The 17,828-nt window shown below is 35.2% G+C and overlaps 1 protein-coding gene across 1 annotated transcript in view; it reads left to right on the forward strand.

The window, feature by feature from the left end:
- The first annotated feature begins 8,898 nt into the window (after window positions 1–8,898).
- Window positions 8,899–17,828, forward strand: part of LRRC7 (leucine rich repeat containing 7) — a 526,722-nt gene continuing 517,792 nt past the window's right edge. The window contains exon 1 of the mRNA XM_088791197.1: window positions 8,899–8,975. The gene's annotated coding sequence lies outside the window, so the exon portion shown is untranslated. The remainder of the gene's footprint in view (window positions 8,976–17,828) is intronic.

Genomic DNA, 17,828 nt, shown 5'->3' on the forward strand with positions numbered 1-17,828 from the left:
TCTGTCACTGAAGACTTTTATAATATTTAATTTTGGATGCTTAAATAACTGTAAATAATATACATTATTTTAATTTGAATTCTCTTTGCTTAAAAAGTTTAAAATTGTGTTATATTTGGGGAGTGGGTAGTAATTTCAAAGACTGTATGTCAGAGCTACTCGGTAAATTTCCGTAATTATAACAATATATTAGTCCGTTTCCCTAGTTGTTTGTATATATTCTTCCTTGTATTCTATTCAGAATTTTTCATACTTTCCAAGAAATTTCAGAGGCTTTAGTTGCACATGATACAAAATTGTGGCTTATCTGTTTAACCACTTACCCCATGTCCAATATCCTTCTTTCCTGGATGCCTCATTCTGATATATTTTACCCATCATGAGAAATAATAGATTCATAAGTTATATATCAGTTATCTAGACTTATATTGGTAGGTTTTTCTTTTCATCTATAGCAAAATGACAAAAGGGACATAACTGTATTCCTGAACTTGAACAGGCCCATAATAACAGTTTTGAAAAATGAGGACATTACTCAAGGCTGTTAGATAAAGCATGTCAGCCAGACTTGTTGATTAGAAAAGCAGTCAATTCTGCTCAACCATTATTCTCTATACTCCTATCTTTCTGTAAGCAAAGATAATGTAGCTAACTTGTCATCAGTAATGTGGTTTTGAGTTGCTTTTCCAGGAGTAGTAATCAATTTGCAATGATCCTTTCTTGTATTATAAAATTTCTGAACAAGCTGAAATCATGGCAAAGTAGTTTATTGTTATTAATGATATTTTCAGAGGGAATAATCCCATTAAAATATATAATACCCTCTAAAAATTCTTTATAGTTTTAAAATTGCATAAAAGCATAAGACATATTATATGCATCTTGGTTTTCTATAAAACCCTTATATTTGGTGTATAAAATTTAGAAGTATAATTTATTCAAGCAATAACTACAAGTGTCCCAATTGAATTTGCATATCATTTTTAAAAATTAATTATTAATTTTAATGTGAAGTCATAAGTTATTAACATTAAGAGATACTAAGATATCTCTTGAGTTATTGAGAAGCAGTCCAAAATTTGTGAAAAGCAGAAAACACATTTCTGAAATAAAAATAAATATAAAAAGCACATATGTACTTTAGAGTTACCCTCTTCCAGAATGACAAACAGGTAGAACAAAACTATTTTTTTTTAATGGGCCAAAAAAATACAGAAAAAAAATGACCTTTAAACTCTTGATATGAAATTGTATTTATTTGGTTTTATTTCCAGATTGGAAATAAATGATGATGTTGTTTTGTTCCTCATTTATTCAATGAATAAATACCCTTTCCACCATCTCTTAGAGGTAGTTATCTACACTCTGGGATTTCGTGGCTGATGAAAGATATGCATTTCAAGAGGTATCCAGAAAAGCTAATGTTACTTTGATAACTCATCATTTTGTCCAGTTAAAGACAATAGAAACATCAGTCGAGAAAGCCGATGAGCCACAGATATCATTTCCTAATAGAAAGTGTATTTTTACTGACCTAAAATAGCTAAGATATACTCTCAGGATAAGACAGGCTTTTCACTGAATACATTGTACATTTAACTTTCTAGAAAAGTGATTACAGCTTTTATATTTTTTCACGTTTATATTCATTATGTAATATTTTGTTTCTAGAGCGGAGTGTTGGTTACATGGCTATGCCTCAATAAAACAAAAATTATTTTAAAAAAAATAACTTCATAGACTACAAACAATTTCCAGAGTAACATACACCTAATCTAAACACTTCCTGCCACAAGTGCTTTTTTAAAATTGGGAAGCGTTGATTTTTCAGAAATATTTTCATTATTACGAAATGAAGTCTATTTCCCTATCATTTCCCCCCACATATCTATGTCTGTCTTCTAGAACTATATGAAATAAGTTCATTCTGCTTTTCTGAAACATGTGACTGTAAGTATTAAGACTCTTATTGAAGCAAAAAGGTTGGAATTGTATTGGTAGTTTCTAAATTTCTTCATGCCACATTTTATCATTTTCAAGGGTTTCTAAAACCCACATCTTTGAACATATTGAGAGCAATTTTCTATCACTTAATAGGCTAGTTTATTTCTTGATTTTGTCTGAATTCAAGCAAATATGTAAGTTCCAGATAATGGCAGACAGCTTTGAAGTAAGAAGCAATAATCAGAGGCCTTACCCACAGAGTGCCAGAAGGCTTTTCTGAGCAGCACCTGGGATCGCATTCTTGGATCAAATAGGTGAAGGTGTACTCTGTTCGCTAACTGCTGAAAATGCCTTTCCACCATGGGTCCTCATGAGCAGCATGGTTTTCTATCCTATTGAGTGCTGCCCTCATCTAATGAGAATTGTCCCTGGAGGCAGACATGAATCTTGCTTGCTTTTGAGAGTGTATTATTTGTCCTTGGTTACAGAAATAGTTATGGGCTCTTCCCGTGTAATTTAGCATCCGCCTCTTACAACGTTTGTAGGAATCACTCTGGAGGAATGCAAGCTTAGTAACAGTAGTGCAGCACTTAACCAAAGAGATTTAATTCTAATATCATTCCCATATTCTCTGCATATATGTTCATCACCTTCATACTCGCATCCTGTAATTTTCAGGGTAAAAGATAGGGTCTTCTTGTGGCATGGAGATCCAGTCTGGTCTGATTCCTCCCTGCCTTATCTGCATCATCTTTTGCCATGACTGCCCCCACTCAATACTTCAACCACATTGAACCAAAAGCACCTCAAAGCCCCATACTCATTCTTGCCTCTGTGGCCTTGTGCCAGCTACTCCCTTTGCCTAAAATGTCCTTTCCTACTACCCTTGATCTGCATTATATATACCAGTAGTTATCTCATCAACTAAGCCTCCCCTAATTCCTGCATATCTCTGTGTGCAGCTCCAGCCCAGCACAAACCACACTTGTATTGGAGCTTTTATTTTGCCCTCTCATAGGTTGTGAGTATCTTGAAAATGAGAGTCTTATTGAATCTGCTTATGTATCCCCAGGATTTTGCACAATGACTGACACATGGTAGAGGACAAGCAAAAGTTTTCTTGTCCTCTACTTTGATAGTTGATAAATGTTCTTTAATGTGATCCCTTTACAACCAGCTGCACACATTTATAGGAAAACTGGCTAGAAACTGGAATGATAATTGAAGGAAACAAACCTACCTGCCCCCAACACCTATCAGAACAACATAATTAGCCTCATTGCCAAAGTTGCCCAACCACATTGTGAACAAATCACAGACCTTTTGATATCCTTTGTCTTACTAAGAATAATGGGTATTTTCCTTCTTGCTAGGGCACTGAGGTTGGGTGTTTTTGTAAAGATACCTCAAGTTCTACTGCTAGTGACAACCATAAGTGCCTATGTGACCACTGTATGTAGAATATCTGACAACTGTGAAGTCAGGATAACAATAAATTTGTCATGCTCTTTTACAGTGACAAGTAGAAAACAGTGCTTTATATTTTCAGGTTCCTGGTAAGTACATTTTGTATCTTCTTTCAAACATTTCCCAGTCATCATGCCTGATGGATTGACAAGCTCAAAATCATTTTTTCACAGAGAACATTTAGCAGGCTTCACAACATGGTTCAAGATAGAATAAAGTTCAGAAAACAAAAGAACATGGATAAAATAAAACAGTGTCTGCATCAGGGAATACTCCACTTAGATTAAGGAGAGAAATCAAAAGACATTTCTCTACATAAGGTTATCCCACCTTTATATACATGAACACATACATCTTTTTTTTTGCATTCACTAAAATCACAAATGCTGCCAGTAGACAATTAAAGTAAAAAACAAAACATGCTCTTTTACTTAAGAATAATCTATTAATAATAATCTGTGACCACTCATTTTTTATTAAAATAATGCAATCAATTCCTCTTTTTAACTCTATGCAACTCTGTTGCTATAGATATGACCAGTTGAATTAGCCTGTCTGTGTGGTAAGCCCCACCATTCTCAGTTGTCATCAATTATATGCATTATGAGTGTGACATGTGCAGAGATGGGATATTGTACTCTTTACCAGGTATTGGGTCAGTTTCATTTCATTAGTTTTTTTAAACATTACAAGAACCCAATGGGCATTGGTATCTGCTTTTAACATGGGAGGAAACTGTGGCTCAAGTAAGTAGCCAATCCAGGATGAAAATCTAGATCACAGTGACTTCAAAGCCCCTACTCATTCCATCGTGTTACATTATCAATGAGACGCCTCAGTTATGGCTCCATCTTCAAGGATAGAAAATCATCAATACTAAAAGCTAATTCTTTGAAAAGATCACTAAAATCAATAGCTTCTAGCCAGGCTAACTAAGAAAAAAAAAAAAATAGAGACAGACACTGATTACTAATATAAGAAATGGAAGTGGGGTCATCACTACAGATTGACATTAAAAGGATAATAAAGGAATAGTATGAACAGTTCTATGCTTACAAATTTGATAACCTAGATGAAATAGACCAATTCCTGGAAGAACACAATCTACCAAAACTCATATAAGAAATACACAATCTGAATAGGCCTATATCTATTAAAGAAATTGAATCAGTAATTAATTACAGTTATCCCTTGAGCAATGCTGGGGTTAGGGGGAAAGATCTCCCACAAAGTAGAAAATTCACGTATAACTACAATTGGCCCTCTACATATGCAGATTCTCAACTGCGGAATTGTCCCTTGAACAATGTGGGTTTTAACTGTGTGGTTCATTTGAACGGTGGCCAGTTTGAAAAACAGAAAATCACATATAAGTGTGACTTCATTTCTGGGCTCTGTATTCTGTTCTATTAATATATCTGTCTATTCTTTTGCCAATACCACACTGTCTTGATTTCTGTAGCTTAATACTAAGTCTTAAAGTTGGGTAGTGTCAGTCTTCCAACTTGATTTTTTTTTCTTCAACATTGAATTGGCTATTCTGGGTCTTTTGACTTTTTCTATAAACTTTAGAATTAGGTTGTCAATATCCAAAAATAATAAAAATAAATAAATAAATAAATAAATAAATAAATAAATAAATAAATATGCTCAGGAAAGGAACTCTCATTCATTACCATGAGAATGTGAAATGGCTCACTTTCCAAGACTGGCCATTTCTTGCAAAACTAACCATATGATCCAGCAACAGCATTCCTTGATATATACCAAAAGGAGTTGAAAATGTATGTCCACATAAAAACCTGCACATGGATGTTTATAGCAGCTTTATTCATAATTGTCAAAAACTCAGAAGCAACCAAGATGTCCTTCAGTAAGCAAATAGAAAAATGAACTATGGTACATCTAGACAATAGAATATTATTTAGTGCTAAAAAAAATTGAGCTATCAAGCCATGAGAAGATATGGAGGAAACTTAAATGTATATTACTAAGTGAAAGAAACCAATCTGAAATCACTACATACTCTATGATTCCAAATATATGATGTTCTGGGAAAGTCAAAACCATGGAAGACAGTAAAAAGGTCAGTGGTTGCCAGGGAGTAGAGAATGGAGAGGAGATGAATAGGCAGAACACAGAAAATGTTCATAGCCATGAAACTATTTTAGTTATGTCATTGTACATTTGCCCAAATCCATACAATGTACAACACCATGAGTGAACCCTAATATAAACTATAGATTTGAGGTAATAATGTATCAACTTGTAGGTTCATCATTCCACAGTGCACTAAGGTACCACTGTGGTGTGGGGTATCAATAGTGGGGGAAGTTGTGCGTGTATTGGGATGGATTATATGGGAACTCTCTGTATTTTCTACTCAATTTTCCTATGAATCTAAACCACTCTAAAACATAAATGTATTACTTAATAGCACAAACCATATAATGCTATGTCAAAGTACCAAAATTATTAAAAATTATAGGTGTGAAAGTAATAGACATATAGTGAAAGTAATATGCATGTAGTCTAAATAATACTATGACTAGGGTGCCAGAAATTGTATACATATTTTAAGATAACATCTCTTAAAAAGTGTACATACATTTTGTGGCACACCATATATATATGTATGTGTGTGTGTGTGTGTGTGTGTGTGTTTAGATATATTTCTTTTTCTTTTCTTTTTTTTTTAAAATTTATTGGGGTGACAATTGTTAGTAAAATTACATAGATTTCAGGTGTACAATTCTGTATTACATCATCCATAAATCCCATTGTGTGTTCACCACCTAGAGTCAGTTCTCCTTCCATCACCATATATTTGATCCCCCTTACCCTCCTCTCCCACCCCCCTTACCCTCTGGTAACCACTAAACTATTGTCTGTGTCTATGAGTTTCTGTTTCTCATTTGTTTGTCTTGTTCTTTTGTTGTTTTTGGTTTATATACCACATATCAGTGAAATCACATGGTTCTCTGCTTTTTCTGTCTCACTTATTTTGCTCAGCATTACACTCTCAATAGATATATTTCTTACCTGGAGAAAGTGTGTCATTAAATGTTGGGTTTAAAAATCAACTTATTCCATTGTTTGCTTATTTCACTTGATAGTAAATGTTGACCAAGATACCAATTATAATTTGACTTCCAAAAAAAGGACAAGCAATTGGAATACTATTTTGTAAACCACAAGTCAGCATTCTATATTTTTCTCATTAAATTGGCAAACCACACTCAGTGAGCAACCCTCCCCTTTCACCGAAAATGACAATATTGATGAATATTCTTTACATTCCAGTTGATTGATGGATTGATTGGTTGATTTTAGACAATTACATTACTCTCTGTCTGATTAGAAACAGTTTCCTAGTAGGGATTAAAATGTCTTTATGTTATCCATAGAAGCAAAAGAGCATATATTATTGTTGATTGAGTGTGTGTGTGTATATGTGTGTGTGTGTGTGTGTGTGTGTGTGTGAGAGAGAGAGAGAGAGAGAGAGAGAGAGAGAGAGAGAGAGAGTGAGAGAGAGAGAGATTATTAATTTACTATATTTACCAACTCTGCTTTGCACTTTTGTGAAGACCTTAAAGTCTTTACCTTTCTTCCCTGCATATATTTAAGACCTCATCTGCATTATATGCATGTATAATCAGCATGATGAAGTGGGGAAATAATCTCCTAATTCAAATACTTACCACTGTGCATGGTCTAACAACTTAGCCTCTTTGTCCCTCAGTTTGCTGTTTATTCAACATCTCTTGTGACAACGAGCCTTATCAAAGGAGAAGAAAATATGGACTAACACTCAAATATAGGGAGGGGGTGCTATCCAACCAAAATCTTACTGGACCACATACTAATGTGGAGTGATAGGAAGCAATGGGATTGAGAACTGACAAAACTGGTGACATTTGGTGTTCCTTTAATGCCAAGAGTGTTTTGAGAGTTTGAGAGGCTCTGTGAAACCTTGGTGATTTGAAGTTTATAAAAATCTAGAATACAGCTGCTTAAAAGAAGTTTTCATCTATACAGGAATCCAGCAGCCAAAAGGGACATTACTGTTTGGAAAGAGGGTTCCAAAAGTAAAGATGTTAGGCTCCAGGACACTATGGTTAAAACTCTGTAATGAAATGGGAAATAAAGAGCCCTTACCAATATTGATAAATAGACATTTATTTAAAGCTCAAACAGTTTAAGCTCATCTGAATGCATCTTGAGAGTTTGCTCGATGACAAAGGATATTTATTAATGGGAAGCTGAATGGTGACGCACAAATATACTTTGTTTAAGTTTAGTTTTAATTTCCTCCAGGTGCGTAAAGTGAGGGATACTGGAAGAAACTGGGACCTAAAGCCACTCTTTTTGAGACTCTAGTCTGGTGACATGACAAGATATTCAAATAGTGAGGTCATTTTTTTCAAGAGCCTAAATTTGAAGGAGAGGGACTACAGGTAGCATTTTGAGAAGAATCCGACTTAGAGGAGACTTTAAACACTTCACGTCATCCTTGGAAGCTAAAGGAATAGCATGACACTTCTAGCTCATGAGGATGGAGTGAACATCATTATGAACAATAAAATGTGGCAGAAATGGTGGACAAGGAGATTATTTACCAAATACAGAACAAGGTGGTAAAGGGACTTGAGTGTCATTTTTTTTTCACTCAGTTGAGCTTAGAGCCATGTGTGCTTTATTAAACCGTTTCTATTATCCACATACTCCATAAAATTGTATGACCCAAGGATGATGCAAGAGCCACACAAGTAAATACATCTAAAAGCTAATCAATGATGGATATTAGGGGGAAGCATTTCATAAAGAAATTGACAGCAACAGTAAGGCTAAAGCAAAGGAAAATGAAAATACATAGATCTTTATAGTGAAGATTCATGGATTTGTGAATATAACATTGTTTTACTTAATTTTGACAGCAAAAGATAAAGATCAGCCAAATCATGGAATACATATTGGCTCTAACATGTACATCTGTCTCTGGTCCATATCAATTGAGTATCACAGAAATTTTGCTAAGACAATCTCCTTTTGAAAAGTACATAAAATACGAGTATTTTCTCCTAGGAGAAATAGGTTATCATTTGTTATCCTGCAAGTTTTTGCATTATATTCAATGGCAAGACAAAATGTCTGCTTCTGAAGATGGTGTCAGAAAAATAATTCTTTAGATAAACTGAAAATAGTGTCTCAGAAATTAAGACACTTAAAATATGTGTTTCAAGATTAAAATGCTTATTTTAAAAAACAAAACATGTCATATGAATGAGGTAAAAATATCATAAGAAAATGTGTTTGTATCTATATTAGTCAGGATTCTCCAGAGAAACAGAACCAATAGGATACGATTATTTCGTTAGTTAGTTATCTATTTATTTGTCTGTTTGTTTATTTAAAGCAATTGACTCACATGATTATGGCGGCTGGCAAGCTGTAGTTCCAGAAAGTGCTGATGCTGCAGTTTGAGTCCGAAGGCTATCAGACTAGAGAACCAGAAAACAGCCAATGTTGCAGTCTCTGGGAGAATTCCATCTTGCTTGGGAGAGGTCAGTCTTTTTCTATTAAGGTCTTTACTGATTAGATAAGGTGCCACCCACCTATCGAGAATAATTTGCTTTACTCAATGTCTACTAGTGTAAATGTTAATCTCATTCAAAAATATCCTCAGTAGAAACATCCAAAATAATATTTGACCACACGTCTGGCACCATTGCCCAACCAAGTTAACACATAAAATTAACTATTACAATGTATATAATATATTGATTTTGTTTTAATTCAACCTTTCTTTTCAAAATTGTAAGTTTGTTGTTAGAGAAGACTTCTTAAATATAAAATATTTCATTGATTGCCTGTAATTATTAAATAAATAATGAACACATCACAGTTCAATTAGTATCAGTCTTTCAGGAATAGATACCACTGGCATTTTTCTCACTGATCAGTAAGTTAGTTCAAAATTTGCCACAGATTATGCCTCTGCTTAACAACCATAGAAAAGGAGTATGAGAGTCCATCATGCCAAGAAGAGTTTCTCTTCCTTTAGATAGTTTTACAGTCTAAACACCTAGATCATTTACTAATATGTATTCTACAAACATGCAAGGCCAATTTGCTGAAAGAACTGATGATTGAGAAGCCCAACGTGAAAGCCAATAGTGCTTGGTACATACATGGCATTCAATAAATATGTATAGAATATTTGAGTACAAGTTTGCTATGAATTGTATGCATTCCTCCTTGCTTCTTGAGATAGCATAAGCCAAAAATATTGATACTTTGATGTTGGTTATTATTTTCTTAAAAAATTTTTAAAAATACAATCAGTCTGTATTTGTGTTTCTGATATCACTGAGTGGTGCTTGAAGATAATTTTTGAATATTTTTTGCAATTGTCTTACATTCCTGTATCCAATTATCAACACAAATATATGCATTTCTATTTTATTTATTATACGTTCCTTTCTTTTGTCTTTCTAACTTATCCCTTTCTTTACTCATATTATCTTGTCTCATTTCTGTTATTTTTCTTTGTAGTGTTTTAGGCTTCACATTGCCTTTCCTCATCCTCCATGGTATTATTTAGTCCTTCTACAAGGACTTGAGACTAAGCAGTTATCCAGATTTTCAGTGATTTTAAACTCATTTGTTTTTCTGTTTGCATTGATGTCTATCACAAAGAGTTCTATCTAAAGATCTATCTTTTGAAGTTTCCTCTACAAAATGTAACGCTAACCACAGATGTATAAGGATGATGAGGAGGAGGAGGATGACGGCAGTGGTGATATTGGTGATGATGATGGCAAGTGACTCTCAGAGAGGACCACTGGCATTTATTACCATCTGTCCTATCCATTCTCATTTTAATATAATAGCTGGACAGGACTTAGCAAGCATGGTTTGTCTTTGTTGCACACAATAGCCGTGGGATGGCTGAACTTGGGCTGAAAAATCCAGTTCTAAGATGGTTTCTTTGAAGGGCTGCTGTATTAGTTATCTATTACAACATACAATTTAACTCTAATTTAGCATCTTAGAAAGGCAGTAAGCATTTGTGTTTGTTTGTTTGCTTGTATGTTTTCACACGGTTTCTGTGGGTCAGGTATCTGAGAGAGAATTAGCTGGGTGGTTCTGCTCAGGGTCTCTCATACACTGCAGCCAGTTCTTTGACTAGGGCCCCAGTGATCCAAAGGCATGACTGAGGCTGGAGAATCAGCTTCCAGGATGGAGCTCTCAGATGGAAGGTGAATTGGTACTGGCTATTTGCAAAAGACTTCTGTTTCTTACCCTGTGGACTTCTCCATAAAGCTGCTTGAGTGACATTATGACATGGCAGCTGGCTTTCTCCATAGTGGTCCAAGAGCAAGAGAGAGAAAAATTGCAATGGCTTTTAATGCTTAGCCTAAGAAGTCACTCACTGTTGTTACTGCTGCATGCTGCTGGTCACACAGTTCATCTTTGTGCAGTGTGAGAGGGCACGACACTGGACCGTAAATACCAGAAGGCATGGATCGTTGTGCATCATTTCAGAGGCTGGCTACCACAGGTGGAATATGGGTATTGGCTTTGACCCGGGCTTCCCCAGAATTTGGTTTGGGCTTCCTCACAGCCTGATGACTAAGTCTTAAGAGAAAGGAGAAGCAAGGAGACCAAGAGGCAGGAAGTGGCACAACAGTTAGGTCGGTTATTAAGGTCTGTATTCAGAAATTGGTACATCATTTCCATTTTATTTTACCACTGAAAGCAGTTATTTTTCCCACACAGAATATTTGATAGAAGTAATATCAAAGATTTTGTGGTCATATTTATTCTTTGACATGATTGTTTTACAACATGTGTATGACTTCTGAACTTAGCACAGTGTTTAGAATTTAGTAGGCATTCGCTAAATATTGGTTCAAAGAAGAAATGGACTTGGTGTTTATTTTTTAAAGTATTGATTGGTACAGGTATATACCACAAACATGTTTTACGTACATCAGTACATTCATGAATAACAAGTACAAAAGTTGCTTTTATGTTTCAGTTAAAATACACATTATACTATTTAATACAACATTATATTATTGTATTGCTCTTTTAAATAGAGAAAGTCAAATTATAGAAGCTGGTTTTTCAAAATAGCGTGGTAAAAATGAGTCTTAAGTAGGAACCGAGGCTATTAAAGGCTGTGATGATATAACATTGTTGTTATTTAATGTTGAATTAGTACAGAGTACATATCGTAACCATTAACTTTTTTAAAAAAGTAATCACAGAATTACTTTAAAAAAAGGTAAGGGCCTTAGAAGATGAAAATCAGAGGAAAGCTAAGAGAAAGGGTCATGAAATTTCTAGGTATCTATGACATATGGCTTATTCATAGTCAACTTTGGTAGGAATGTAAAACTCCAAACATTTTAGGGGGACATTATTATACAAAGATACACCCAGGCTGGTCTGAGCAAAACTCCCTTAGTTAAGGACGGCACTTGAAGCATTATTGTCTGTTGTTTACACTTTTTAACAAAAAGCTAACTGTAGTTTTTGAAAGGTAGTAAACAATTCTACTGAGTAGTTTCAAGTTTAGACAGTAACCAAACCATAAAGGTTTTATAAAAGCAATACCAACACATAATTACTATCACAGGAGCAGCACCATTCCAATATAACATTCAGTAACACGTTATTAATCAAATTGAATTTTTAAGACACACTTGAATATGTACTCTGTGTCATGAATAGTTTTCTAAGGACCTTAATCCATTTTGGCTTTAACCCTATCCCCCAGGATTCTTTTCAGAACTAAATTTTGGAGTGAGAAATTGTAATGATTAGATAAACAGAACAGTACAGTATTTAATAGTAATATGTAAACAATTAGCACTGACTAAGTTCTTAGCTATTTCACAGCTAAGCACAAGCTGCAACAACTTGACTGTGACCTGAATAATCAGAAAATAACAAAAAAACTTGCATTAATTTTCACCTTGAATAACTATGTTGAAGTTTTATTTACCAGGGAAATTGTCCATAAAGTCTTCTCTTCATTAGCATATCTTCTAGTGAATTATTTTGAAAACAGACCTAATTCTATAATATTTCCTCTACACAAGATGCTGTGCACCATGAAAGTAACTTGGATAGGCTGATGTGCATTAACCACAACAACAAAATCTGCTTATGTTTTTATTAGATCAATAAATAGAAAAAAATGTTATTTTCAGAGATATTTTAACTTAAACCTAAAATATGAAAAGAAACCAGATTTCAGGGAGCCCCAGAAAGATGATTCCAGTTACAGGGAAAGAAAATTACAGAGCCTGAGCTAGAAGAGAGCTTAGCACATCCAATCATGTGCCACTTAATGGTGTAGATTTCTGAGATATGCATCTTTTGGTGACTTCGTGATTTTGTGACATTATAGAGTGCATTTACACAAACCTAGATGGTATAGCCCACTACACACGTTGGCTACATGGTATAACCTATTGCTCTGTAGGAGTGGAAAAATAATTTTCCCTCTACCCCTCTGGGTTGCCGATGTAAGAAACGTCCAAACCTGTAGAGGACTTTTATGAGTTTATTTGAGCCATAACTGATGACAATGGCCTGGAAGCAAGATCTCAAATGCTCCTGAAAATGACAGTTTTTCAGTTTCTTTTGTGCATTTGAAATTAAGGAGGGAATTTAAGGAAGATTACAGAAGGTAGGAGAAAGCAAGGTGGGGTTTGGATTACAGGACCTTTGACAAGATTGTGTGCTCTCTTGAGATTGGTTATGCTTATTTCAAAGGTATGTTAGCCTAAATGCACAAGAACAATGGGCAGAGCTGACTTAAGGCAAAGATAAACCTTTTTACTGAAAAAGTTATATGCCTGGTGCATGACCTGCCAAGTTAGGAATTTATGATCAGACCACTCTGTGGGGTTACTTTACTTAGAACTATTTTTGGGGTTTTTTGGGGTTGCTTTTTTTTTTTTTTTCTACAGCTTTCTTATCTTAGATATCCCTGAAATAAAAAGACAGATTAACAGGAAAAACACAAACAAAAGTTTGATAAGATGTATATTTCCTGTATACATGAGAGAGACCCAGGAAAACTGAGTCACTGGCCAAAATGGCTGAAGTCACCATCTTAGATACTGTCTTCAGCTGAAGACAAAAGAGGATGTTAGAGCTAAGGGAATCAGTTATGGGAGGTTACCAGGAAAAGCACAGTAAAGGAGGGTAAGGCTGTTATACAGATTTAAGTCCTTATCTTCTGAACTGATAAGAGTTTCTAGAGATAAAGTCATCTTGCAATACCTGATACAGCTAGGAGATTTCCCTTCAAATGTAGACATCTTTTACAAATGGTAACTTATATTTGGTTTTCCCAGCTTTTCCCAGGTCTATAGTTACTTAAAATTAACTAGCCTGAAATAATCCTTAGACCAAAGAGATATATTTTGGGGTGATAAATTCTGTTCTCCTGCAGCTCCCAGTAACCTGCACAGCATATTACTGTACTGAATATTGTAGGCAATTGTAAACAATGGCGAGTATTTATTTAATGTGTCGTGCTGAAACATTATGATGGCAGTGATATCAGTAGGTAATAAGAGATTTTCAATTTCATTACACACTTACGGGACCACCTTAGTTTAGGTGGTCCATCATTGGCTGAAATCGTTGCCAGAAAACAGGTTCTTGATATATCACAGGAATGAATTTAAGGATGCACTAAATAAGACAACCAGTGGTGAATTTATTAAAAGGAGGACAATACAACCTCAAGAAGGGAAAGCAGGCAGTCCTGGAGAAGAGGAACTGCTCTGAAGAACAAAGAAGCCTAGGAATTTATTAGAAGGAGGGCTCAAAATTACAATCTATTAAAATTGGCTAAAGTTCACCTTAAGGCTCAAGATGGTGTCCTGGATCTGCTCTCAGCCACCAAAATCTAGTTCTGCCTGGACTGGTAGCTGCACTTTTTTAAAGGATGATTTCATTTCCTCCCTCCTTTATCTCCCCTCATTGTCTCCTTCCCTTCCTCCCTCTCTCTCCCTGTGACCCTACTGGACCTATGGTAACAAAATGTCATTGTATTGCATATGACAGTACAAAGAGGGTCAGTGTGGTTGAAGTGTAGGAGTAAAGCAAGGGTGAGAGTGATACAACATGACTTTGGACAGGTAAGCAAGAAACAGCACATGCCTGTAGGCAGGCAGTGTCTGTAATAATAACAATTATTATTATTATTATTTCATTTTCTTAATGGACTTCTTTCCAAGGACAACAGAACTAAACATAAGAGTTTTAAGTTAGAATATATGATCATCTGAAGGTTTATTGAATAGATTTTAAGGATGCCAAGTGAAACAATAGAGATATGTTAGGAGATAATTCAGACTGGAGATGGTAGTTACTTACCCTAGAGTAGATGCAACGATAATAGAGTGGAACAGATATATTTAAAATACATTATACAGAACCAGTGGAACTAAGGGTGGATTAGATATGCAGTCTACAAGAGAAGGAGATACCAGGAAGGACTACAGTTTTCTGAGGTGAAGATTCAATATTAGTGTCATTTAATGAAATGGGAGAAAATAGGGGAAAACAGGTTTTGGGGAAAAGTCAATAGTTCTATTGAGGAGTATGTTAATGTTGAGATACTCATGAACTATGTAAGTGGGAAAATCAAATATTCCTTCAGTTATAGGAGCCCAAATCTCAGAAGAAATGTCCGTATTGTAGATATAAGTATAGAAGTTGACAGCATATAAATGATTTTCAAAGTCATAGGAATGGATAAACTCATCTAGCCAAGAAAATATAAAGACAAGGACCCAAGAGCGAGCTCCAATTTGACTAGATATGTATAAAAAGAAGAGCTAAAATCTTTGGAAGAAAACCAATAGAGTATAGTGTTATAAAAATTGAGGAGGCTTTGTTCAAAAGGAGAGTGATCAACTATGTTGCAAGATGTTGCGAGATCTAATAAGAAAAGTATAGAAATTGGCAATTTCAGTAGCCTGGTGAGGACAGAAGCCTTAGTAGAAAGGTGAACAGAATGAATGGAATGTGAAGAAATGAAGACATTATGATTCTCCCAAATTTCTTTACTATGAATAGAAACAAAGAAATGTGGAGAGACTAGGGAAGATGTGTGGGATCCAGAGCAGATTTTTTGATGTAACAGGAAATACTCTGGCAGGTCGTTATATACTGATGGGAATGATACACAGTAGAAAGGGAGAATATGATGCAAGAAACGGGGATGATTGTCAAAGCATCCCTCTGCCTGGTAAGTAAAGATAAGAAAGGAAAGAGAATGTAGAAAGGGTTGTAATGTTAAAAGTAGGAGTCAATTCCTGAAAAAGATGAGAAGGATTGGACATAGAACACAAAGAAAATAGGAGGGAGCCTTTATCTACCATAACCAGAGGGAACAGGAGCAGATGGGACAAGGTATGAAGTAATTATTTCAGAGTGAGAAATGAGTTTTATAGGAAAACACAGGAGAACGGATGTGCAGAATCAAGGACCAGTTTGAAGTTTGTGATTATAAATTCAAAGCGAAATCAGTGCTATGTGATTTTCTCTGTTAATATTCATTTCCTTGAGTATAGGCACAGAGACGAAAGTAAGTGTTTCTGTAGGGTTGGAGATATATCAGGTAATAACAATAAAGAGGTTGGCAAGTGAGCTGAGGAAGTTTGATAAGGTGTGATTATAATATAGACTAAGGATTTAACCTGAAAAAGGAATGCACTAAAGACAGTCAGGAAGAGGCACAGCGATGGTGAGAAAGGTGGAGTCTGTGTTTTAGGTCACAAGGAAGTTAAAGAATTAAAGTTGTGGTTCTAGAGTAAATGTCTTTGAAGTATAGAAAGTATAGTTATATATCGGAGTGTTTGACATCCAGATCTAAGAAAACTCAGTTTCTGATGATGACAGATTCCAATGTGCATCCAGAAGAGCAGATGGCTGAGGTGGTGACGGAGAAATAGTCATTGGAGGTGGAGAGGAAAAGAACGGAGATTCCAGTTTCTGTAGTCATCATTGGTACATAAATCACTAAGGATGTGTGGAGGAGAGGAAGACTGTGAGCCAGGAACAGAAGTTTTCAATGTGTGCAGTAAACCAGATTTCAGTCTCTACACCTACAAGGAACAGAGCATATTTATTTTATTCAGTTGGTCTTTTTAATGCAATAAGATTGATTTCTCTTTGGTTTACATGAACTCATGAAAAATTGAACATTTTCATATAGTTTTTCAATTATGTATCCTGAAAATGTGCTCATTACAAATCAAAATGCCTCACTGCAGCAGCTCTGGGAAATACTGAATCCAGAAATGATTGTGAATAGCTAGACAACACCAAGAAAGTCACAGAGGAGCTAGATACCCAGGAACAGAGGAAGGAAATACATTCAAGGGCAAATTACATGGGAATGGAAGGGAGATATGAATTTAGAAAAAAAAAAAAGAAAGCAAAAATCAAGTGATTGTTAAAAAGGCAAGAGTTATATATTCAAATCTTTTCTTTTCTCCACTATGTTTGAGCCCAAGACTTCATCATTACATACCCCAGTTTCTTGAACATTAATGTAGAGATAGTAATACCCATGTTATCTGACTATTTTAAAGATTAAATGAGGGGAAATACATAAAGACCATTTATTATGCAGGGTATAGACTAAGATGCTATATAACAAAAAGACCTAAAATCATAGTTACTTCAAAAAGAAATTTATTTCTCTGCCACCTAACAGATCAGGGTGAGTAGGTGAGTCCTGCTTCGAAAGGCCATTCAGGGACTTAAATTCTTTTTATCTTGATGTTTTCATATATTCTAATGGCATGATTTTGCTCGTGGTTGAAGATGGATGACCTTCATCTCTGCATTCCTGTTTGGGGGGGACAAGTCCAGGTCAGACAGCTTATTTGCAGGAAATTGGCACATACTGTACATGTGATTTCAACTTCTATGCCACTGGCCCAAACTTAGCCACATGGCTAGTGTAGTCTCTGACAGGCCAGCATGATTCTAAGCCTTAATTTTGGAGTTTTGGAGTACAATACCAAAAGAAATAAGAAGAAAATGGATCCTAGAGGTGAGTTGCTGTGTCCACCACAGCACCTACCACAATCCTGTATCCATATTATTAATAATTATTAGTTCCATTAAGTATCCTTTTCAGGAATGCCTTTAATCATCCTTTATAGACTTTATTGACTTTTAAGTGCAAGCACATTGGATTTTTATTTATAAATATTTAATAAAATTGGATTCCTTGATGATTATTGACATATCTCCACCAACATTTCAGGAACACTTTACATGTATAAGTGTTTAACCTGGTGTTTTGCTGAGCTTATTCCCATAACAAAATGGTGGCCCGCTGCATGATTTAAGAGTATGGAGAACTT

The sequence above is a fragment of the Rhinolophus sinicus genome, chromosome 14 (genome assembly GCF_057876585.1).
Source record: "Rhinolophus sinicus isolate RSI-liver-muscle chromosome 14, RSI-T2T, whole genome shotgun sequence".
Taxonomy (NCBI): domain Eukaryota; kingdom Metazoa; phylum Chordata; class Mammalia; order Chiroptera; family Rhinolophidae; genus Rhinolophus; species Rhinolophus sinicus.